Source organism: Lissotriton vulgaris, chromosome 3_1 (genome assembly GCF_964263255.1).
Source record: "Lissotriton vulgaris chromosome 3_1, aLisVul1.2, whole genome shotgun sequence".
Taxonomy (NCBI): domain Eukaryota; kingdom Metazoa; phylum Chordata; class Amphibia; order Caudata; family Salamandridae; genus Lissotriton; species Lissotriton vulgaris.
The window spans coordinates 1616266771-1616291324 of NC_141689.1; positions in this window are offsets into that span (position 1 = coordinate 1616266771).

Genomic DNA, 24554 nt, shown 5'->3' on the forward strand with positions numbered 1-24554 from the left:
ATTTGTTATGTATTAGACAACTGATAGTGAGGTTCTCACTGGGAGGATGGCAGGAAGCATGACTCATGGGAAGAACTGTCTGAAGTGCAAGATGTGAAGATGTGAAAAACTAGGGAGTTTACCTGCTCCCAGAGTTTTCTGAAACCAATTATTTAACAAAACAGGGAATACGTTAGTTGTTGCAAGTTGTGTTCTTTTGAATTTAGATTAGTGTGTGCTCCTAGAGTAGCCAGATACTCTCTCTGGCTTTTAAATTGCAAGAGCACTCTGGACTCTTTACTGAGATCCGTAAGGTTACCTCTTTTCAGGGGAGATATCCTTTGCCCCTCTTTTTCCTTTTAAAAAGATATCAGTTGATGTATAGCTGAGAATACTTACCAGTTTGAATACCTTTTGCTTGGAACAAAAGCGTAATGCTTATATGCCTTTTTCTCTCATCTGAACTCTTTATTGAGTTTCTGAACTGACACCTTTACTTTGGCTTAAATAACCATCCTGATCCTCAATTTAGATTAGGAAAATGTCTTAAGTAATGTGTTTGCTGTATTATCTCAATATTGTTTGTAATATTTAGTAATGTGATATTTCACCTTGTTGTGAAATATCAACTAATGGATTATTTGAATTTGTAACAATGATGACTAAAGGCTAATGTTTTTAGAATAAAAAGATTTGAACTTATTAGAATTAGTAATAAAGCTCTTTACCCTACACCAAATTCTCTTTATTGAATATTATAAAAGTTAAATGGGTTTCTTTTCAAAAAAGGATTCATGTAAATGATTACTCAATTTAAACTCTCTTCATCGACGAACAAAGGTCCATATGACCAGTAGCGGAATTTATAAGATCCACGCACCATCACAGCTAAATAGGATTTGTGAAGCCAATGATTCCACTGTGGTACATTTGTTAAATTTTAGCACACTACAAGAACAAGTTCTTCATTTTGATCACATATTATATGGTTGACACAAGTAGTTGAAAGCAGTATTTTAGGCTGGCCTATCATACAAGGATTTTCTCTGACTACCAACTTTCACACTAATGGGCTTTCTCCCATGGCATGTATTGACCGTGAGAGAATATATGACATTGCAACGCATGCGTTTACAACGCATGCCTTTACAACACAGTCAGTGCAACGCAAGTCATGACAACGACTTGCTGTAGGGGTGCTGGAGTTTGGAATAGTATAATTTACTATTCCAACTCCAGTCTGTGCAACAGTTGAGAAGGTGTCGGATTGCAAATCCAACACCTAAAGCCCCTAAAAGAAAGTTGTTGTCATGAATTGCAATGGTATGCGTAGCAACAACGTGGTTGTTGTACTGACCGCGTTGTAATGGTACCTTGTTGTGCAGTCAGCGTTGTAAATGCTGTTTCCCCCGGGAGAACACCTTGAAAGTCCCAGAATATACTTGTATCCTAAACCTCCCCCCTTCGTAAACAACAGATTGTAAAAAAGAAAGCCTGACTGATGCTAGGGATTGGCTGCCAAAAACACAACACAGGAGCAAATAAGACAAAATAAACAAAAAAGTTAAATAGCAATGAAATTGAATAGCATGTCCTTCACCCTTAATCTTGACAGTGTCAAGGTGAGAGCAATTTGCCCAATAACAGAGCTCCAGTCAAGCCCAGTTCCCTTTTCAAAACCCACACTGGCTCCTGCCTGGCGAGGAGGGAATACAACTTTTGGGGTACATATAAGCAAAAGGCAGAGACAGCAAGAGAAGTAAAGAGCACAGTACCCCAATGACAAATGATAAAGTAGTTCTGTACAGATTGTAATTATGATTGCATTTATACAGCACTTACTACCCCTGACAAAGTGTTGAAGCGCTTTATGCCAGGCAGCACGCCGCTCCGGAACCCAAGGTTAGTGGTTATTTTAATGTTAATGGCTACTGTTCGAGATTGGATTAGTCTTGTGCACTCAAGCAAACAATTCCATGCAATCATTCCAGCATCTTTATGGTGGACTAAATTAATAGGGGTTCGTTATAATCATTAGTAGTGGGTATGTGAGCTAATGCACATGGTTGGAGGGATTAATGGACGAATTAGAGGAGATTTAGCATTATTAATTTGCATAGTTATGACTTTCAGATGAATGTAGAGAGATTGTGATCTCATGAATGAGTTGTAAGCTGTTTACAGAAATAAAATAATAGACAATAAGGTAAACATGCATGTGTCAGAGTAGGTTGTGCTAATAGGGAGGAGGCATGCGAAGGATGGAAGAGGAACATTTGAATGACAGACCAAAAAAAAGTAATTTCCATGGCAGAGTGTGATTTAAATGGACAATCTAAGACATCTTGGCACAGCCGAGCCCTTCTCCTTTTAATTACCCATGCTGGTCTCTGCAGAGCAGGGATTGGAAAAAACTCAGCAAAGCATTATGGGGCTGAGAAGGAGCTGGGAGGACAAGAGAAGTAAAGTGCGTAGTGCAGATTGACAAAGCAAATCCATAGAAAATGCATAGAGACGATATTCACCAGTATCTTTAGTAAAATAAAGACGTTCTTTCACTAAATGCTAGTAAATTTGCATTTTGTAGCAAAACAGAAGTTAATGTTATGCTTATTTAAATAAATGTGTAAAATGCACTAAATATTTTCAAACATGGAGAAATCTGAAAAAAAAAACAATTGGTCCACAAACCTATAGCAATAGCAATGGAAAAGATGGAGATGGACACCCTGCAGCATATCAGCAGCATATGTAACCAAAACAAATAAGACTGACAAGTATATTTCAAAAACTCAATAGTCACACAAGTGCACATGATGAAAGCAGGTAGACACATATATCTAAACTTTAACTGGGGTGGCTGGTAAGAAGAGCATCAGTGGTCATACAGAAATGTAAAAACAGAAGTGAAGAGCAACTCAGAAGAGTGAAATTCTAGATCTAGCCTAACAACATTATATACTTACAACAACATTGCCTACCATCTAGGGTGCCAGACAAGGATCTACTGGACCATCCACTCAGAGGACCGATAAAAGAATAGCCAAAAAGCAAAGGTTTGATAACCCCCAAACACTGATCGCACTGCTGAGGATATGACACTAAATAATCATTGAGAACATGGAAAACGTAAGCACTAGACTGGAGTGATACTAACAGAAACCTGAACTCCATGGCCACAATGTCCCCAAAGATACAATATTCCTCATGTATCAAACTGAAAGAAACCAAGAAGCAGTGCTCTGAATGAGACCATTATTGATCAATCAAGAGCAAGTGGTGCAGCTGAGCACAAGTAGGCTAACCCTGCTAATAGTCAGAACTTGAAGGATAAAGAAACACGCATCAGTGAAGGAGCAAAAGCAAATTATTGCACTGGCAGAGAAAGAGCTAGTAAAAAAAATAGGAGCACTGAACAACACTGTAGAAGAACATTCACCATTAAAACACCACAACTTGCTCTTCCCTGGAGAACCCCTGGTCAAATGCTGCAACTATGAGTGGTGAATAACACTGACCAAAGTGTTAACAACGTAAACAAGCATTTGCAATGCAATAGGTCTCGCATTAGGAAATTTTGAGCTATTGGTCTTGTAAATGCCAATTTTTTTATTTATGTGTTGTTTTTGAAAATAGCTAAATTAATAGCTTTGTCATTTACAATGCCAATAGTTAAAACTTTCGCAAATGTGACACCTATAGCATTTGTAATACAACATGTTTTCTATTTACGTGACTTAGATGTATTGATATTACAAATAACAATGGCTTTTAATTTTTTTAAAATAATTAATACTTAAACAAAAGTGATTGTAATTTATAATGGCAATAGCTTAAACTTTTATAAATAACTTTTGTGAAGATTATGTTCATTGTATTTTATTGTGACGAAAATCCAAGAACAGAAGTGAAATATTAACATCTTTTTGTGACATTTGTAATAAAGCTTGAAACATTGAGAGAACATATTTGAACCAGTGATGCTGTGGTTGTGCTGAGTGATGCTGTGGTTGCGCTGAGTGATGCTGTGGTTGTGCTGAGTGATGCTGTGGTTGCGCTGAGTGGTGCTGTGGTTGCGCTGAGTGGTGCTGTGGTGGTGAAAAGTGATGCTGTGGTGGTGCTGAGTGATGCTGTGGTGGTGCTGAGTGGTGCTGTGGTGGTGCTGTGGTGGTGCTGTGGTGGTGCTTAGTGATAATGTGGTGGTGCTGAGTGATAATGTGGTGGTGCTGTGGTTGTGCTGAGTGATGCTGTGGTGGTGCTGAGGGATGCTGTGGTTGTGCTGAGGGATGCTGTGGTTGTGCTGAGTGATGCTGTGGGTGCGCTGAGTGATGCTGTGGTTGCGCTGAGTGGGGCTGTGGTGGTACTGAGTGGGGCTGTGGTGGTGCTGAGAGGTGCTGTGGTGGTGCTGAGAGGTGCTGTGGTGGTGCTGAGTGATGCTGTGGTAGTGCTGAGTGATGCTGTGGTAGTGCCGAGTGGTGATGTTGTGGTGCTGAGTGATGCTGTGGTGGTGCTCAGTGGTGCTGTGGTGGTGCTGAGTGGTGCTGCTGAGTGATGCTGTGGTGGTGCTGAGTGGTGCTGCTGAGTGATGTTGTGGTGGTGCTGAGTGGTGCTGTGGTGGTGCTGAGTGGTGCTGTGGTGGTGCTGAGTGGTGTTGTGATGGTGCTGAATGACAATGTGATGGTGCTGAGTAATAATGTGGTGGTGCTGTGGTGGTGCTGAGTGATAATGTGGTGGTGTTGAGTGATAATGTGGTGGTGCGGAGTGATAATGTGGTGGTGCTGAGTGATAATGTGGTGGTGCTGAGTGATAATGTGGTGGTGCTGAGTGATACTGTGGTGGTGCTGAGTGATACTGTGGTGGTGCTGAGTGATACTGTGGTAGCGCTGAGTGATGATGTGGTGATGCAGAGGGCAGAAAGGCACAACAAGACCCAAGGCATTGCAAATGCTTGTTTAATTTATGGTTGGGGTAACACAAAGAATGGCTGAGTGAGAGGTGGGGTGAAGAATTAACACAGACAATGAGAAGGTGAGCAGAGAGAAGGATAAACGAAAGAAGCAGCACAGGCAGGAAAAAAGAAAGAAGCAACAGCAACATTGACACTGAGATAGAAGGAGTAAACGGGAATCAGGCAGCATTTTTAAAGTGGACTTGACAAACACTGCGATTAGGTGGGAAACAATATTAGAAGAACACTTGCTGGAATAGCTACCCCTCAATATGTAGGCAAAAAAAGATGTTAAACCCAAAAGGATGCAAAAATTGCCGACAAAAAGTGACATAAAATCTGCACAGACCAGTTGATAATACTGCACCTGAAGCAGTTAAGTCAAAGTTGGCCCATGATGTGCATGTCGTACGCTGGCCCCTCGTTCCTGGTGGTGGGGCACAACTTCCTGTTTACTAAAGCAGAGCCATCATTGTCTCATCAGGTACAAGTATAAGCTCCGTTTTCAAAGCACACACACTTCAAATGAGTTTTAACCCCATACATAGAGGAATAACAAAGTAAAGAAGAAAACGCTACGTGAGTATATTGCAGAACTGTTTAAAAACTGTGTTCTGGGAGGAGGTATCATTCTCGGTAGACGTGTGAGCTGAGCTCCTTCTTTCGCAAAGAAAGTAGAGGTGAGCTTGTTTCTTGTTATTTCTCTTTGTTCACCATTTTGGGATAGGGTTGTTTTTTAAACATGAAGCGCGGACAGAACGGCTAAGAACTCTGTTTTAATCTAATAATTGTGACACATGCTAAGAGGGCACACCTGCACAGAGGGAAAAAAACAGTTATGATTAGAAAAATCCTATTTCGTAACACAACACTGCACAAGTTTGCACTTTTCACCATGAAGTGTGATTTGCCCCCTGTCGGTTTCTGTCACTGTCGAAGACCGAAAGCAATTCATAATTATGATGGTCAATTAGGGAGGTTTCACAGCTGTAATTGGGCAAGATAAAACCTAGGCCAGCTAAAAAGTGCACTCTTGCGTAGGGCCCGTGGGTCAAGGCACTGAGGTCAGCAAAGGAGCAGACTTGTGGGAGGGAGCATTCTGTTGTTGTCTATTATTGTATAACGTGTTAGGAGACACTTCGGAAGTAAATTGAGAACAACAAAAAATGTCAGAAAGAATAAGGAGGCACAAGTCATCTGCAGTTCACAGCGTTAACAAGTTTTCACGACCTGTTATCAAAGCAAAGGGCAGCGCTTGAGGTGCTGACAACGCATGACACATGGCTACCCAGTGCACGCTTTGGGCTTTAGACTCTTGACATGCTCCCATGAAATAATCCCACCAGGCATTGAAATCACGCTGTGAAAAGGTGCCCCAAGGCTGTTACTCGCATTTCAGTTTGTTAGATTTCTTTAAAATGAAGGTGTTTGAGCCGTGCAGATCAAAAGTTCAAAATAAAGTGCGGCTAAAGTATTGTCTGTTTCTGATGTCTGCCTGCAGTGGGAGCCCCTGCTCGGTGAGGTTTTACGTAAAACATGGCTCATGAACTTGAAAGCGGTCCTGCGTTGAGACAAAGCACAGCTCCCGTGTACTTAAAATTGATGTGTTGGCTGCCAGTGAAGCGGTGTGTAAGTAAGTTTACGTATAGAATGAATGCATCTGAATATGGCCCGCAATGGGAACGTTTTTTATATGTGTTTAACAAACATGCAATGATAAAAGACATTGTAATTTACAATACCAATAGGTCAAATTTTTGAAAATGCGAGACCTATTGCATTGACTTATTCCTGGTGTAATCTGGTGCCAGTTGCGAAGCTGGGCAGGTAGCATGCAATGTGCCGGACCGGGCAGACTGCTCAGCTTATGATTTTTATCGCGTTTTTATAGGGTTGAGAAAGCTGAAGTCTTTTTAAAATAATACAGCCTGGCTGTGACCTATGTGTGCCCCATACTTACTCTCCTGAGGGCTTATATGTTTTCCTGTCTTCATTGCTTGGTTTTGCTCACGAGAAAGTGTCACTAAATCATTGGATTGTCACTCAAAAGTGCGCTGAAATTATGAAAATGTCACCAGAAGCTATCTGAAACCTTGGAAGCTATGGTGGCTCTAGTTTTATACACGTAGCGCGCCTGCTTGTTGCCCATGTAACACTGTGCCCGGCAGCAACTCTACAGCACGCACCCTGCTAAAGGGATCAAAAGAAAGAGAGAAAAAGTGTGACAAAGGGAGAAAGTAGGGGTGGAAAAGAACGTGCAGGAGTGTGTTTAAGGGGCATGGAGTGTCTGGTGATGGATTCAATATGCATGAGGGTAAATCATGACTATGCAGTTTTGATTTTCGGCACAACTGTGCATCGCTGGTAGCAGCATACGAGCAAAAAGGTCTGGGGCCGGCACTTATTATTTCACAAATTACGCACCAAATTACTCCCCTAACAGCTTGCATGCACAGATAACGCTTTCTACCCATTCAACTGGGAAAAGCGGAGTCTCTGCAGCCTCGCCATGGCCCCATGGCACTCTGTGCAACGCCGAGCCTCTGTAGCCTCCTCCTGTACCTACCGGCCGGGTCCGAAGTTCTCTGCCCATGACGTCATGTTAAGCTTCCACAACCTGCACCTGTTTCACGTTATCAGGGACAGTTCTAAAGCATATGGCCATGTACACCACCAGCATCCCTAAAGCGCTTTACCCTTTAAGCCCCAGATCAGACAGAGCCAGTGAATGCCCACACTGCTCCTGTGGGCACGGTGTCAGCGAATGTTCTGTATCCGCATGCCTCTTGCAAAACTGCCTGCCCTAACATCCCGGTGGAAATGTGAGACTATGAGGGCAGCTAAAGCCGTGGTTGCCGTGCAGTGCACAACTTATGCAGCAAGAGACGGCTGTGTGCCTGAAACTTGGCGCACACAACTAATATCACACAGTAGTAAAAGAAAAAAAACACTAGAGGCCACAATTTATTTTATAGCAGCACATTTGTTAAAAATAGCAGCCATCACGTGCTTCAGCGGATTTCAAAGGAATATCGTGATTAGCAAAATCTCAAAAAGCGTTTTCCTAGACAGCGAGCGCCACAAGCCTCTGAGTCACGAGAGCCCTAGAGCCCTGCTTTCATCCAGTGCCTATGCAGCTCCGGCTAAACTGCTCTCGGCGAGGCCAAATCAAACCGGAACTGCCGTGGTAAGCAGACATATCAGGCACACTAGGAATGTCTGTCCGGTCCTGTGGAGCAGAATGCTGTTCCACTGCTGTGTTTTGCTGGTGTGGGTTTAACAAAAAAAAAATTTAACATGATGTTTTGAAGCAGGCGAAAGAGGGAAGAGGCATCCGATGCTGCGTGTCCACAGGCAGAGCCCGTAGCACAAAGTGGTGAAGCGAGGGAGCCTAAATGTAGGACGGAAGCGTGCAGCCTTAAGGTTGCAGACTCCAGGAGCTCACTCCACATCTGCAGGCTGGCTCCAAAAAAGAAGGGGGTGTGTGGAGGGTTACACATCACTAAAGTAACAAGTACCTGGAAATCGCTGGAGTTCCTGGCAAGCCACCGGCCCGACTGGCACGAAATCCGGAAGTCCGGCAGCATCATGCTTGCTGTGGGGCGGGACTTCCGCCATAAGCTCGTGCACGAAGTGACTCGCCGAGATGGACGTGGTGACGCCGGGCTCCCATGCCGGAGGGGGAGCCCGGCGGTGGCAGCAGAAAAGTGGTGATGAGGCTGTGAATACAAGTGTGGGAAGCCCCGTGTGTGCCACATCAATGGAGGCGGAGTAGATGACACCCGGTGAGTGAGACTTGGTGCCTTGGGGGCTCGTGCACAGGCTCGGGCGGCTGGTGCGTGTGTGCGCGGCCATGGCGGCTGGTGCGTGTGTGGGCAGCTGGTGCGTGTGTGCGTGGCTGGGGGCGGCTGGTGCGTGTGTGAGCTGGTGCGTGTGTGAGCTGGTGCGTGTGCGCGCGGCTGGTGCCGGCTGGTGCGTCTGTGCATGTGGTGGCGGCTGGTGCGCGTGCACGGACCAGAATCTGCGCGATCACGGACCTGAATCGCCGCTCGTGACCCTCTCTGCGTCCGTTGACAAGCACCTTGGCAGCAATAGGTCTCGAACGAGACCTAAAAATGATTCCATGAGTATATCAATAGTGGAGCACAGTGCCTCTCAATGAGAAGCTCAGAGAAAAAGCAATAACAAATCTTACCAGCAGAACCGAGAAGCACCAAAGAAAGTGGGACCAAATTGAGTGGCACACCAGTTGGCAAATAGGTCATAACTCACACTTAATAATGTCAGCAATGCCATCGCCGTTCTATCAGTGGTGGAAAACAATACCTTCCTCAGGTGAGGAAGGAGAAAAAACATTAGAAGCATATAAACAACACAGACCGAAATTAAAAGTACACCAGTTTGCAAATAGTTTACAACTCACCCTTAATCTCCTGTTAAACTCTGAAGGAGTGAGCAGACAACTATAAAAGTACCAAACCACTCAGTCAGCGATAATATTGAAAGACTGAGTGCAAGAAAAAGTGCATGTGGGAGCAAAGGTTACACCAAAACTTAGACATCCCAAATGTTTGCATCAAACAGTCCTACCACAATTTACTGGAATAGAGACTACGTTAAACCTAAATTTCATGAGTCCATGTGTCCCCTTGTTAATGCGCCTCCCAAAACATCATATTCATATCAAATACAATTCATTAAAATGACTGAATTGAATGAACCCAATTAAGAAATGAGTTCTAGATCAAAGAAAAGGTAAAGGGTTTTATTACAAAATTAAAAAACAGTGGTACAGTGTAAATGCAATGAAGGCTCTCAAATTTAGAGTAATATAGAGTATGCAAAAACGATGAAATATTCTAAGTCCCAATGTGCCACAAAATCAGAAGGTAATCGGACAACATCCCTAGCAGTATCAAGGAAAGCTCCTATAAATCTGGCTCACTCCCAGAATCAAGGGTTTTTATATACAATTCTTGTATAGAAAAAGCAAAACATTTGCAGAGTCAACGTGCTGTGAGCAAATGTATAATTACTTCAGAAAATCAGAGCACTAGAAAAAAAACTAAATATTCAACACCCTCTGTGCTAATATCCTCTAGAGATGTTCTGACCAGTAAAAAACATTGACAATAAGACTTTCTTGCAATGAATAGTTCCAGTGAAGAAACTGAAAATATAATTACATGTAACAATTTTACATCTGCGCCATGGAAGATTCACATTGAGCAGAACAATAACAGTGGAAATAAACTATTAGGACTTCAGTTTGACTGTGTGCTGCAGAGTCTGTGGGTAGAGGACATGTGTAGGAGAGGATTTACAGGTGAGTGACAAAGATGGCGTCCATCTTTTCAAAGATAGTGTTTTACACAGAAATGTGGCCTAACTAAAACACATTAAAAAATACACTACTTTACATCATAGAAAACTAATTTAAAAAACAATTATGTCAATCGCACACACCAAACAGGCGTCAAACGCTTCATTGATAGAGAACTAGACCTGTACAAAATAGAGGTTGTACCATAACCAGACCAATGGAATGCCTTTTCCCAGTAGAGTGATAAACAATACACCTTGCGCTAACAAGGTTGCAACTGCATCCAGAAACAAAGATTTCATCTCCTGCAAAGCATGACTGTAAAAACTATTACCAAAACAAAGCACAGACAATACAAATTGCATCAATGGATAGACCAACCCACACGATCCCACCCAAAATATGTGGTCATAGTCAAATCATACAATCCAACTAGAAAGTGGGTGTTACAAGAGACCACTCCTGCTGCACAAAAAGTGTAAACATTGGAAATTACATCAATACTAACCAAATATACTATTTTATATTAATCTAGAGCACTCCAAGAGCCCAATTCACAGAACTAACTTAAGACAAAATCCTAAACTTACAACCATTTACTCATTTTGGTTGCTTCTGTGAATACCAAAATGAGTAAGTGCCTTCTGTGAATACCAAAATTGTAGTAAGTTTAGGATTTTGTCTTAAATTAGTTCTGTGAATCATGCCCCAAGTACGCAAATCACACATAAAAGTTACCAAAAGTATTACAAATGTATTATAACGCAACTAATGTTAATTCATTGTTGATTGAATATACACAGCCCAGTTGAAAATATAGAGGTCAACAATGATATTACCAATACAATACAAAGGGAAGACACTGAACTAGTGTCTAATTCAAATGTACAGCCAACATGTATTTCTTCTACTAGACTTCCTCAGGGCTTATTTCGGTACACAATATGAAAATCGTACTGTGGCTAGCAATAAAGCAATCCAAGTGCAAAGTATGTACAAAAAAGTCATATGTCAGGATGGTCCCCTATAATTTGCTGTAATGTTGTCCTAAACAGTATTACCATTTCCAATATTCGAATGCTGCACGGTCAGCCACCAGCGCTATCTCAATACTGACACGGATGTCAGGACCAACATCCGCACGCTTCTGGATTGGATAAATTCTATTACATATACATATGAAGCTTGACAGGGCTTAATGGAACAAGACAAGCAAGAAAAAGGATTGTTGGTTACCATGTGTAGATTGGATAGACACCTTTGACAATGGTGTGAATATAGTCCAATGATTATGCCTAAACACTGTTATACTTTACCCTTCTGTTTGTTCTGTGAGTCACTCAGAGAGAAGGTCGGAATAGACCAAACATGGGAAAGAGAGGCTCTGTGTAAAGTGCATCCATCTAGATACAGAGCTCTCTAGTTGGCGCCAATCAAGAGGGGGGCTGCTGAGAAATCCAAATTGCTCTGTTCATATCTAATGGCGAATGAGTAAAAAAAAAAAAAAAAACAAATGCAAGCATCCCAAATCAGTCAATATTGTATACACCACACTGGAAAGGACCAATTTATTTTCTGGGTATGTTCCATTGTCTATTTAAACCATATTTATATTGTGAAATTGTTCAATGTCTTTCCTTGGCACAGCATTTGTTATATAATTGTTGATCTCTATATTTTAAACTGATCTGTGCGTATTAAATCAATCATGAATTAACATTAGTTGTATTATAATAAATTTTTAATACTTTTGTAACTTTTTTGTGTGGTTTGCTTACTTGAAATGCTCCAGTTGAATAGAACAAAGCACAGATATCTTAGTGTGGCTATTAACAAAATGCAAAACTGTAACACCAAAGCCCTGGTATAAATTATGGACAAAATCTATACAGCACTAGGTAGGAAATGGAAAGTATCCTTGAGAAATACACAGGATTGCGCCCTATTTATCGGGATAAAGACCAAGAATTGAAAACACTGACAACCATCTTTAGTACCAAAGAATCATTAAAGTCATTGGCAAATTGGGCCTGGTGGAATTTTGGACTTTTAAGCAGAAAGACTGCATCCACACACATACCAGTGTTCGGATATAAACAATAAATTAACCAAGGCAAATGTCCTGCTGAGAGCTGGCAATCACATTATGATAACAATACCCCGGGGACAAGTGGCGGGAGGCCCGGGGGCACCGCAAAACCTTGCCTGCTGGTTTCATGATCGGATGCTGAGGCTGCCCTTCTGGGTCTGTGTGGAGAAAGCGGGTCATCTGGGGCTGAGTGAGGAGAGAGAGAGGCGGCATTCAGGTGCGAGGAGGTGCGAGGAGGTGCGACAGGCGAATGATGGGGGGAACCGGAGGAAGCAGAAAAGGACGTTGGTTGTGTGAGAAACGGAAACAAGCATTTGCAATGCAATAGGTCTCGCATTAGGAAAGTTTGAGCTATTGGTATTGTAAATGACACATTTTTTATTTATGTTTTGTTTTTAAAATTGCTAAATTAATAGCTTAATCATTTACAATGCCAATAGTTATAACTTTCGCAAATGTGACACCTATAGCATTTGTAATGTAATATGTGTTGTATTTACGTGACTTACATGTATAGATATTGCAAATACCAATGGCTTTTAATTGATACTTAAATAAAAGTTATTGTAATTTAAATTGGGAATAGCTTAAAGTTTTGTAAATAACTTTTGTGAAGATTATGTTTAGTGTATTTTGTTGTGACGAAAATCCAAGAACAGAAGTGAAATATTAACATCTTTTTGTTACATTTGTAATAAAGCTTGAAACATTGAGATAACATATTTGAACCAGGTGTTTTATGAATGGTTGCACAGATTGATGCTGTGGTGGCGCTGAGTGATGTTGTGATGGCGAAGGAGTGATGCTGTGGCGTTCAGTGATGCTGTGGTAGCACATAGTGATGTTGTGGTGCCCCTGAGTGATGCTGTGGTGGTGCGGAGTGATGCTGTATGCTATGCTATGTTTTGTTTTGCTATCCTATGTTTTGTTTTGTTATGCTATGCTATGTTTTGCTATCCTATGCTTTATTTGTTATGTTATGCTATGCTGTGTTTTGTTATGGTATGCTATGTTTTGTTATGCTATGCTATGTTTTGCTATGCTATACTTTGTTATGCTATGCTATGTTTTGTTATGCTATGCTATATTTTGTTGGGTTTTAATATGCTATGCTTTGTTTTGCTATGCTATGTTTTGCTATGCTATGCTATGATTTGTATGCTATGTTTTGCTATGCTATTACATGTTTTGTTTTGCTATGCTATGTTTTGTTAAGCTATGATATGTTTTGTTATGTTTTGCTATGTTTTGTTATGCTATGTGTTGTTGTGTTTTGTTATGCTAGGTTTTGTTATGTTGTGCTATGCTTTGCTATTCTATGCTTTGTTTTGTTATGCTATGCTATCTTGTGTTGTGTTGTGTTTTGTTATGCTATGCTGTTTGTTGTGTTTTGCTATGCTATGCTTTGTTATGGTATGCTTTGTTATGCTGTGCTAAGTTTTGTTATGCGATGCTATGTTTTGTTGTGTTTTATTATGCAATGCTTTGTTTTGCTATGCTATGTTTTGTTACGCTATTTTTTGTTATGCTATGCTATGCTATGTTGTGTTTTGTTATGCTATGCTATGTTTTGTTGTGTTTTGTTATGCTATGCAATGCTATGTTTTGCTATGTATGCTATGTTTTGTTGTGTTTTGTTATGGTATGCTATGTTTTGTTGTGTTTTGCCATGCTATGCTATGTTTTGGTGTGTTTTGCCATGTTTTGTTATGCTATGTTTTGATATGCTATGCTTTGTTTTATGTTATGTTATGTTATGCTATGTTTTGTTATGTTATGCTATGTTTTGTTATGTTATGCTATGTTTTGTTATGTTATGCTATGTTTTGTTGTGTTTTGTTATGCTATGCTATGTTTTGTTCTACTGTGCTATGTTTTGTTTTGCTATGTTTTGTTTTCTATGCTTTATGTTATGCTATGCTTTGTTTTGTCATGCTATGTTTTGTTATGCTATGCTATGTTTTCTTGTGTTTTGTTATGCTATGCTATACCTTGTTGTGTTTTGCTATGTGAGGGTGAGTGAGGATGTGTCAGGGTGTGTGAGTGTGTGTGAGGGTGAGTGTGTGTGAGGGTGAGGGTATGTGAGGGTGAGGGTGTTTGAGGGTGAGGGGGTGTCAGGGTGAGGGGTGTGAGGGTGAGAGGGTGTGAGGGTGAGAGGGAGTGAGGGTGAGAGGGTGTGTGAGGGTGAGTGTGTGTGAGGGTGAGGGGTGCAAGGGTGTGGGGGTGTGAGGATGAGGGGGTGTGAGGGTGAGGGGGTGTGAGGGGGAGGGTGTGGGGATGTGAGGGTGTGAGGGAGAGGGAGGGTGAGGGTGACAGGGGTGAGGGTGATGGGGTGAGGGTGTCTGAGGGTGAGGGAGGGTGAGCGTGTGTGAGGGTGTGAGGGTGTGTTAGGGTGAGGGTGTGTGGGTGTGTGAGGGTGAGAGGGTGTGTGAGGGGAGGTGTGAGGGTGTGTGAGGGTGAGGGGGTGTGAGGGTGAGAGGATGTGTGAGGGTGAGAGGGTCTGTGAGGGTGTGTGAGGGTGTGTGAGGGTGTGTGAGGGTGAGGGAGTGTGAGTGTGAGGGGGTGGAAGGGGGTGTGAGGGTTGAGGGTGAGTGAGGGTGTGTGAGGGTGAGAGGGTGTGTGAGGGTGAGAGGGTGTGTGAGGGTATGTGAGGGTCAGGGTGAGGGGGTGTGAGGGTAAGGGTGTGTGTGAGTGAGGGGGTGTGAGGGGGTGTCTGAGGGTGATGGTGTGAGGGTTTGTGGGGTTGTTTGGGGGTGAGAGGGGGTGAAGGTGAGGGTGTGTGAGGGTGAGGGGGTGTGAGGGTGGGTGAGGGTGGGTGAGTGAGGGTGAGAGGGTGAGTGAGGGTGAGGGGGTGTGAGGGTGAGGGGGTGTGAGGGTGAGGGGGTGTGAGGGTGAGGGTGTGAGGGAGGTTGAGGGGATGTGAGAGTGAGGGGGTGTGAGGGTGAGAGGGGGTGAGAGGGCGTGTGAGGGTGAGAGGGTGAGTGAGGGTGTGTGAAGGTGAGGATGTGGGGGTGTGAGGGCGATGGGGTGTGAGAGTGAGGGGGTGTGAGGGTGAGGAGGTGGGGGAGGAGGTGAGGGGGTGTGAGGGTGAGGGGGTGTGAGGGTGTGTGGGGTGTGAAGGTGAGAGGGTTGTGAGTGTGAGTGGGTGAGGGTGTGATGGTGAGGGTGTGAGGGTGAGTGAGGGTGTGTGAGGGTGAGAGGGTGTGAGGGTGTGTGAAGGTGAGGAGGTGTGAGGGTGAGGGTCCAAAGTAATGGTGGCAGGGCAGACATCATAAGACAGAGAAGAGACTGCGTGGTGACTGCGTTGGTCAGTTTCAGAATCCGGAGGGGCAGAGTCAGCACAGTCTGTGAGGGATCAACGTGTCTAGAGGCAAAGCATAGCGGATGTAGTATTGCAGCTAGCAAGTCGAGTGTTTTCAAGCCGAGTGTCCCTAGAGAGATGGCAACACAGCAACAGCATTTGAGGAGCAAGGCTACTGTAAACAAGCACGGTATGCTTTCACTTTCGCCCTGAAAAAAAAAAAACGAGAAAGGTGCAGAGAACGCCGAACAAAACACGGCTTCCCCGTGAAATGGATGCAAAAAAAACCAAGCTCTCGGCATTACTGTGGGGGGGGGGGGGAGCGCATTCCTTTAAAGTCTGATGCCAAGTCTCAGACAAATGGTGGTGTGCGATGTGCAAGCGGGGGGCGGGGAGATGTAGCCTTTGAAGTCTGATGCCGAGGCACAGATAAATGGTGGTGTGTGATGTGGCTGGCTCTGTGCATGCGCATAGCTCACATGAACTGTACGCGATCCGCAGGCTAGGTAGACTTTTCTTTTCCGCTCACTATAATCTCGCCTATTTATCCCTGCGGGATATAATAGACCAGACCTAAAAAGCAGTTCCACGGCCGAGGACGTCAATGGGGGGGTGGGATGAGCTGGGATTGTCAGCAGGAAAGCGTGCCGGACGAGGCAGCTGTGGCTCTGTTATCCAGCCACGGCTTCAGGCAAGTGTTGTGGAATTCTGTGAGCAGGGTGAGCCGGTGGGTCTGGACTCATGAGCACGTCACGAAGTTGTAAGGGTGAACAGCAGGAAAAGTAAGGGAACAGGACTTTCTAAGCGCATGGGGGAGATTGTTTTCGGGCACAGAATCCCACAGTGGTATCCTAAGCAGGAATCCTCTGCTTGAGCACAATAGGGTGTATTCTAGCACATGGGTCCCTCACTTCCTACCCCTTCTTCTTTGCACGACAGATACAGTGATATGGCAAAGGGCTAGTTTATTCATTTAGGGATGAGAACATGAACGCCTGTGGCTTTCTTTTGCCTGAGGGCTCCAGACGATAGTAGAATCATACCACTTCTGCTACGCCAGGGAAGGAACTGCGAGTAGAAGCAAATCAGGGAGACCAAAAAGACTTGAGAGGACCATTGTCCAAGGCACTTTTCTCATGAAGACTGTAATAAGGCATATCCTTATCAAAACCCCCTGGCCTACTGTCTGGGCCTGTAACAGCGGTGTCAGAAGTGGCGATTGGCTGGTATTCCCACAGGATAGGACAATGACACAGCCTGTATCCCTCAAAAATATGATTCTACAATTGGCTGAGGGGCATCGACACCTTCAGTTGGTAGTGGAAGTCCAAACAACTGAAGCCCAGAAAGACCAAGAACACTTACAGGAAGCCCTACAAGCCCAGGCCGGGGTGATTGCAAACAATCTAGTGGTACAGGATGCTGCTATCCAGAGGTTAACAGACACTATCACCAGCTGCAGGGGACACCCCAATGTACCCAGCACGGTCCTACAGAAGTACCAGACTGGGGAGAACCCCGACTTCTTTTTCCTAAATTTTGAGAGTGTGGCCAGTACCGCCCCATGGCCTGTGGAGAGATGGGGTCAGTACGTTGCACCTCTGCTGTCAGGAGAGTTGCAGACAATGTACCAGGCTGCTAATCCCACAGGGACAACACCCTACAGGGAGATTAAAAGAATTATCCTTGAGCATTTAGAGTACCGTATGATCAAGAACACTATCGACCAAAATTCCGAAAAAAATGGATGCCCCAAGATAACCCCCAGACTCTCTTTTATAGGGTACAGGACCTTGGGAATAGGTGTTTGCAACCCAACATGTCCACAATGGAGGAGGTCATGGACAACATTTTCCTGGAGCAATTCTTGGATGCCTCCCAAATCCCACTAGAGCCTGGGTTAAACAACACCCTAACCTCACCATAACCAGTGCCATAGACCTGGCCAGTGCATATCACAGAGCTCCAGATTTTAGGGTTTCACAACCTAGGATGCCAACTCCTTTGGCTTTGTGCTGGCGATTTTCAGGCCCAAGTCCTGTGAATTCCCCCCTAGTCCCCCTGCTGACCCTAGACCTTTGATGCGGCCTCCCCACAGAGAGACTGGGCAAGGTCCCCAGTGTTATAATTGTGCTGAGTGGGGCCACATCGCTCGTAATTATCCCTCCAAACACAACTCTGGTGTACCGATGGAAGTGGGGTATACCAGAGGGTTGGTTTTATGGGTGGGAGGCAGTTCGGACTCTTATCACATGACGGTCCGAGTCAATGTAAAAGATACAAATGTTTTGGTGGATTCCGGATGCCGCCACTCTGTCATTAGCAGCGAGAGTGTGAAGCCACATCAGTGGCGTACTGCTGAAACAGTAGAGATAACATGTGTCCATGGGGACTGCAAAGAATACCCTGTTGCTATGGTTGAAATTAAATGGGGAGTGAGGTTCTGAAAATTACGAATTCGTTCGTACTCAGCATCCATTTTGAGATCGCCGCCATTCTGTGTTGCCCTTACTCGGGCAGCTCGGTGAACGCGATGTTTTTTTTCATTTCTCCTTTACGTGTCAGGTGGCTTCCTCGCCTATGTTTACTAACGAGTGTCAGGGTCTGGCCGAGTACACTAATTCCTGTCTGAGCTGAATAATCTCCGTCTGGACTATATGTCATTTCACACCATTGTTTCCTTTAAGTTATCTTATCTGCTGTCCTTCGCTACACATCTCATGCATTCTCCTGTTTCTCGACTGTCCTTCTACGACACACAGCTGTGTTTTCCTTGCTAGTAAACTGTGTTTTTTCCTCTGCTAGTAAATTGAATTGTGTGGATTCACTTGTGATTTGCTTAAGGGGTCGAGTGACAAACATACTCGGGAACTTGAGTTGTTTTGGACTTAAAGTATTGTCTGCAACATTTGCCTATAGCTCATGTTCGTGTGTGATTGCATTTTTGCATTGTGTTGTATGATATATAAACCTGTGCGCCACGGAGTTAAGTGGCAGTCTCTTTTGAACCTCGTTGTTTTGACGACTTCTAAGACCACTGTACTAGCTGCAGCTAATAAATACCATCTTTTACGCCAGAAGAAGAGTCTGTGTCTCTGTTTTGACAACGCAGGTGAATCCCGGGGATTTAGGCGTACCCTGCGCCACCGGGCCTTAAGGCTGCGGTTCTCCAACTGGCACCCAACGTGGGGCGACTTCAGCGGTAGCGGTTGCGCCCGAGGGTCGTGAGGAGCCCCGTAGGAAAACTCCGGAGGAAGCGCACCACGTAATCGACCCCTGCATGTTGGAAGTGGACCGAAGGTCTTTGACGGCGCGGCTACTCCTCTCCGACGGCTGCTGACGACTGCTGCCCTGACTGTCGCCCTGCCTTGGACCCTTCTGAAGTTTTGGTAGAGAGAGACAATAGACGGACCTTCGCTGGCTCAGAACGATTTTTTAGTTAAGTATTTGGTGGGTCGCTCCCACAGATCTTTGTTTTGTTTTTATTCTTAGTCTTTGTTCAATCATTGCAATAACTGAAGCCAAGGGGTAAGTACGATTGTACTGGGTTACTGATTTATACCCTTTATTGTTTGTGATCAGTCCAGAGAAGTGCCGATGCCTGGGCTGAGTAAATTCAAAAGATTTTGTTGATTGGGTTGTACAAGGGATTCCCAGTTGGAGGAGTCATGTCCGATTCCTCCGGTTGGAACTCCGACTTATGAGCTCTATTCGAAACATGGTATTGGTCCCATTACCTTTAACGAAACATGGGTCAGATATACGAAAAATAGTGGAGTTTTTGAGTTGGCCACAGAATGGTAGCTTCGATCCCGCTATATTGCATAATTTAGAAACAATCCTGTTCAGGAGAAAAGCCCGGCCGGCTATGTTTGACTCCTTTCACCTCTGGCGTAAAGAAGCCAAACAGAAAGAAATTAAACAAGCGAAAAAGGATAAGAAAGCACGAGACATGTCAGTCCTTCAGGCTGCTCAGCAGTTTAAAGATAACGAAGTAGATGATGCGAAAGAGATATCAGAGAGACAACATCGTATGGCGATAGATAGATGCTATCCGATGTTGCCTACTTCCTCTTCAGATAAAAGTAAGGAATTAGAAGATCCCCTAATGACTTGCTTATTGAGTTCACCTCCGCCCTATGTTCAGAATGCGACTGCACCTCCGTTACCCCCTCCTGTTGCTCAACAAGTGGTTGCTCAATTACTGATTGTCCAGCGACCAGCTCAGCCCCTTAATGCTTCTTTGTCTACATCTGCTTTGCCTTCACCGCTTGTACTTCAGCCCCCGCCTTTTCCTGCTCCTATTCTTCGACATGCTGCGTCTCAATCTCCATTGCCTTCTACATCTGCAATAACCCCTATTCTTTCAAGGGATTCCCCTGTTTCGCAGAGGAGGATAGCAGATGTTGTTACAAATTTCTTTTCTCCTTTTGTTAGGTCCCTGAAAATGTCTCCGGCTTTTCTAGACTACAATCTCGCTCTCAGCTTCCTTTTGCGGACGAGAAAATAGCTCTGGGTTCTCTCTCTCGCAAATGGATTGAGCATGGGCCAGAATATACTACAGATGATATCATGAGTTGTTTTCATTAATGGGGGGAGCCCACACAGAGATACGTTTTCAACATCATGTTTCAAACTCTTATCAAAGGTTGGGAAGATATGGATTCAGATACAGTCCCTTCGGACCTTCTGAAATTACAAGGTGATTTTGATAAAGGTTTTATTGTACGACACCGAGTTGAGGAAGCGGTAACTAGACTCATTGTGTTTCGAACAATGTTTTTATCTCTGTTCTTTTCCGAGGTTGATTCCGTTAACAAAAAGGGTAGTAAGAATTATCCGATGCATGAAGTCCCTCCCGTATGGAGAGACGCGGTGGTTGGTCCACCTGCTGTCCCTGCTCATTTCCAACGTATATGGGGTCACAAACCCTGGAATAGGTCTAAACTATTGGCGCTTAAGCAAACTCTTCCCGACCCCCGTAAGAATCCTGCTGGATATTACAAAGAATTGTCCCAAACAGTTGATGCTTGTATCATGAATTTGGCCGATATTGATATGTTATTTGGAAATGTTGTTCCACACTTTGTGGGAGCGGATTCGTAGGGAAGATCATTTGGCCGAATTAGGTGGCGATTGGGCTGCTATCAGAGCTGCGGATGCGAATCAGGTGGGTGGTGCAAAGCCAGAGGATTTGATTACGGCTCTTACAGGTAGAATAATTGAGTTAATGAAGACAATGATGCCGGCGGTACGAGTGAATTGGGATAAGTTGGCCGCGTGTAAGCAGAAGAAAGATGAAAGTGTTTCGGATTTTTTCACTCGTTTCGAAGAAACGTTTATAGATCATAGCGGTCAGGATTTGAGTGTAGAGGGTGGCCAGCGATTATTTGTGGACAAGTTCGTAAATAATTTACTCCCCGAATTATCGAATAAACTGAAGAGTTCTGAAAGTGCACGGGCTGTCTCTTCTCCTGCCAAAATATTGGCTACTGCACAGTTTTATGAGAATAGGGATAAGGAGGAGAAAGAGAAGCAAGAGAAGAAAAATAAGGATTTGGAAACTAAAGTTCTTTTACAACAGGCGTATCCGCCTTGTTCGATCAGCATCAGCAAAACACTCAGTTTCAGCAGCTTCCACAGTTCCAGAGATTGTTGCAAAAACCTGAGTAGTTTACGCCGAGACCTTCATTAGGTCCTAATCAATGTGCATATTGTAGGGAGGAAGGACATTTTATAAGTAATTGTCCAGTCCTGTTACAGCGTAATAATGGGATGTCTGCTTCTCGAGGTCGTGGTAATTTTCAGACAGGATCTAGGGGAAGAGGACGAGGTACGCCCTCTCAGGAGCAGCATTCTCGTGTCCCATCTACATCCAATTACTTTGACCAGCAGGCATCTCCGTCTACGCAGTATTACAACGATGATTACTACGTTGAAGAAAGGGCTGACAATTTTCAGACCGAATAGGACAGCCAAGGATGATGTGAGGGAGTTGTGTCGATTCCAGTAGATCAAGATGGGCCATATGTCACTGTTAATACAATGGGTGTCTCAGAACAGTTTCTTTTGGATACTGGAGCAATGAGAAGTTTGATTATTCATTCTAAACTCCCTGGGGCCCCTTTGTCTGGCTTAATGAATACTTCTGTGGGATTTTCTGGTGCTCCAGTTTGTAATCCGGTTTCTTGCCCCCTGCCTGTTTCGATTGGTCCTTATGATTTGGAAGCTCCACTGATATTTACAACTGGTTGTAACGAGAACTTACTGGGTTTAGATTTACTGAAAAGGTTGCATGCGACATTGTATTGTTCCCCTTCTGGTGTGCATCTCATGTTGGGAAAAAGATTAATGCCCCCTATGTATTTATCTCGGGAGAAGTTTCCACCTGAGTTATGTTCTCTCCCAGAAAGTCTTTGGGCCACGGGTCCGAATGACGTGGGATGTCTTGCGATCCCACCGTATGTCGTCACTGTTAAGGATAATGTTCGAATGCCACGCATTCCTCAATATCGTATCTCTAGTGATGGAGAGAAAGCATTATTAGCCATTGTTGATGACTTTATTCAGAAAGGTGTGGTTGAAGAGACTAGAGGCAATGTCTGTAATAGCCCTGTTCTTCCAATACTTAGAAGGACGGATCCTTCACAACCTCCTGTCTATAGATTCGTTATTGATTTAAGGGAAGTCAACATAATAGTGGTACCGCAGTTCCCTGTTGTTCCGGACATTACAGCCTTATTGACGATGATTCCTGCTTCGGCAGCTTGGTTTTCAGTGATCAACCTTAAGAATGCTTTCTTTAGCATTCCCATTGCTAAGGAGAGTAGAGATATTTTGGGTTTCTCTTTAGGTGGACAAAGTTTTCGCTTCAAGAGAGCTCCTCAAGGCTATTGTGAAAGTCTCTCTATTTACAGTAAAGATCTTAAATGCCAACTTGATACCTATCCTTTGCCTCCAGGTGCTACGTTTGTTCAGTATGTGGATGATTTGCTGGTGGCTGCTGATACGGAAGATGTGTGTAGGAGTGTGACTGTGGCGTTGTTACATCATTTGGCTGTTTTGAATCAGAAAGTATCGCCCTCCAAGTTACAGTATGTCCGACAAGAAGTGACCTATTTAGGTCATCTCTTGTCGAAGGAGGGAAGGCGATTGACCCCAGAACGTATTCATGCTATTTCACAAATGTCTGTACCCACCACACAGAGAGAAGTGCCGCCTTTTTGGGTATCACTTCCTATTGTAGACAATGGATTCCTAATTTTTCTCTCTTAGCGAAACCATTGGTGGCATTAACGCTGAAAGATACACCCCATCCGCTCCCTTGGACGGATGAATGTCAGAAAAGTTTTGTTGATTTACGTACTTCCTTGTGTTCCGCTCCAGTGTTGGGTACCCCAGATTATAGTGAGATCTTTACACTGTACGTTCATGAGAGAGAAGGTTGCGCGTTGTCAGTCTTGACACAGCAATTCGGAGATAAGCAATGGCCATGTGCCTATTTCTCCGCTACATTAGACCCAGTAGCTAAAGCTTTGCCCAGTTGTCTTAGAGCTACAGCAGCTGCCGCAATTTCTATTAGACAGTCTGCTGGATTAGTATTAGATAACACACTCATTGTTATGGTTCCACATGCAGTGGATACTTTGCTAAATAGAACCTAGACGCAGCATCTCACGAGTGCTCGTTTGTCTGGTTACGAGCTGACACTCCTAGGGAGCCATGTACATATCAAAAGATGTAACAAGTTAAATCCAGCTATGTTAAAATCTGGTTTGCGATGTCAACATTATCGGCGCCATCTTGCCCCCTTTTCAGGCTCGTATGTGCGCGTAAGCAGCAGCCATTTTGAGTGTCATGGCCTCTCTGCCCACTGCCGATAGCCAGCGCGTCTCTCTCTCTCTCTCCTGACCTCGCAGGCATCCCCCCCTGCGCGCTGACAGCCCCCGCTCTCACATGCTTGGGCCATAAACCCCTCTTCAGCGCAACCCTGCCTTGGAACCCCATCCTGTTCCCAGCTCAACACCTCCCTCCGTTCCTTTCATGATCCCGGGTCCTTTGATAAAACCCCCCCTTTCCTCTGTGCCCGATTGTCCTGCTCTTTGCCAGGCCACCACCTGGCCCTGCGGATGCTGTTTATTGCCCCCATACAGTAGGAAGCTTCTCCCATCAAAGGATCCACAAGCTGATCAAAGCCCCCCACCCCATGAGATCCGATCGACCACATGCATTCCGGGAATCGGCGGAATGCCCAGCTGCGCGACAATTGTCACCTGTTGTGACCGGGGTGGGAACTTTTACTGTAAATGTGTGTGGGAACGGGCTTGAAGCGGGGATTCCGAGGATGCCTTTCCGTACTTCAAAGTATTTGCAAGAATGTGCCACATGCAATGAACTGTAATAAAGATCATAAACCTGTGTATAAGAGGCCAGGCCTCAGAGATGCGGTTAGAGCACCTCGAGAAGATACCCTGTTGTCTGATTTGACGTGTTCTGCTCCGTCGGAATAAACTCTTGTTTCCTGCCTTCCAGTCTTCAGCGCCTGCCTCTTTGTTTGGTAATATTGAAAGGTATGAGAGGCGGCTAACGCCGGGCAAATACTGAAGGGTTCTTGGTCGAAATCGGCCCTACCTTTTTACAATTGGCGCCCCACGTGGGGCCCATCAGCGACACGTGGATCCAGTGGGAGAGGTCCCAACAACAGAGTGAACGACTGCAACGATCGGGAAGTGCACCTGCCCGATAGACCCTCGTCTGGCAGCCGATCATCCGAACTTCACCGGTTCCGAGCAGACCTCTCTCGAGTGATCTACGGTCCTGACTGGGAACCATCAGGAGTGCCGCGACAGAAGATGGAGGACAATCGGGCGCTGGATTCGGAAGACAAGAAACTGTCCATACAGTCCGGGTAAGG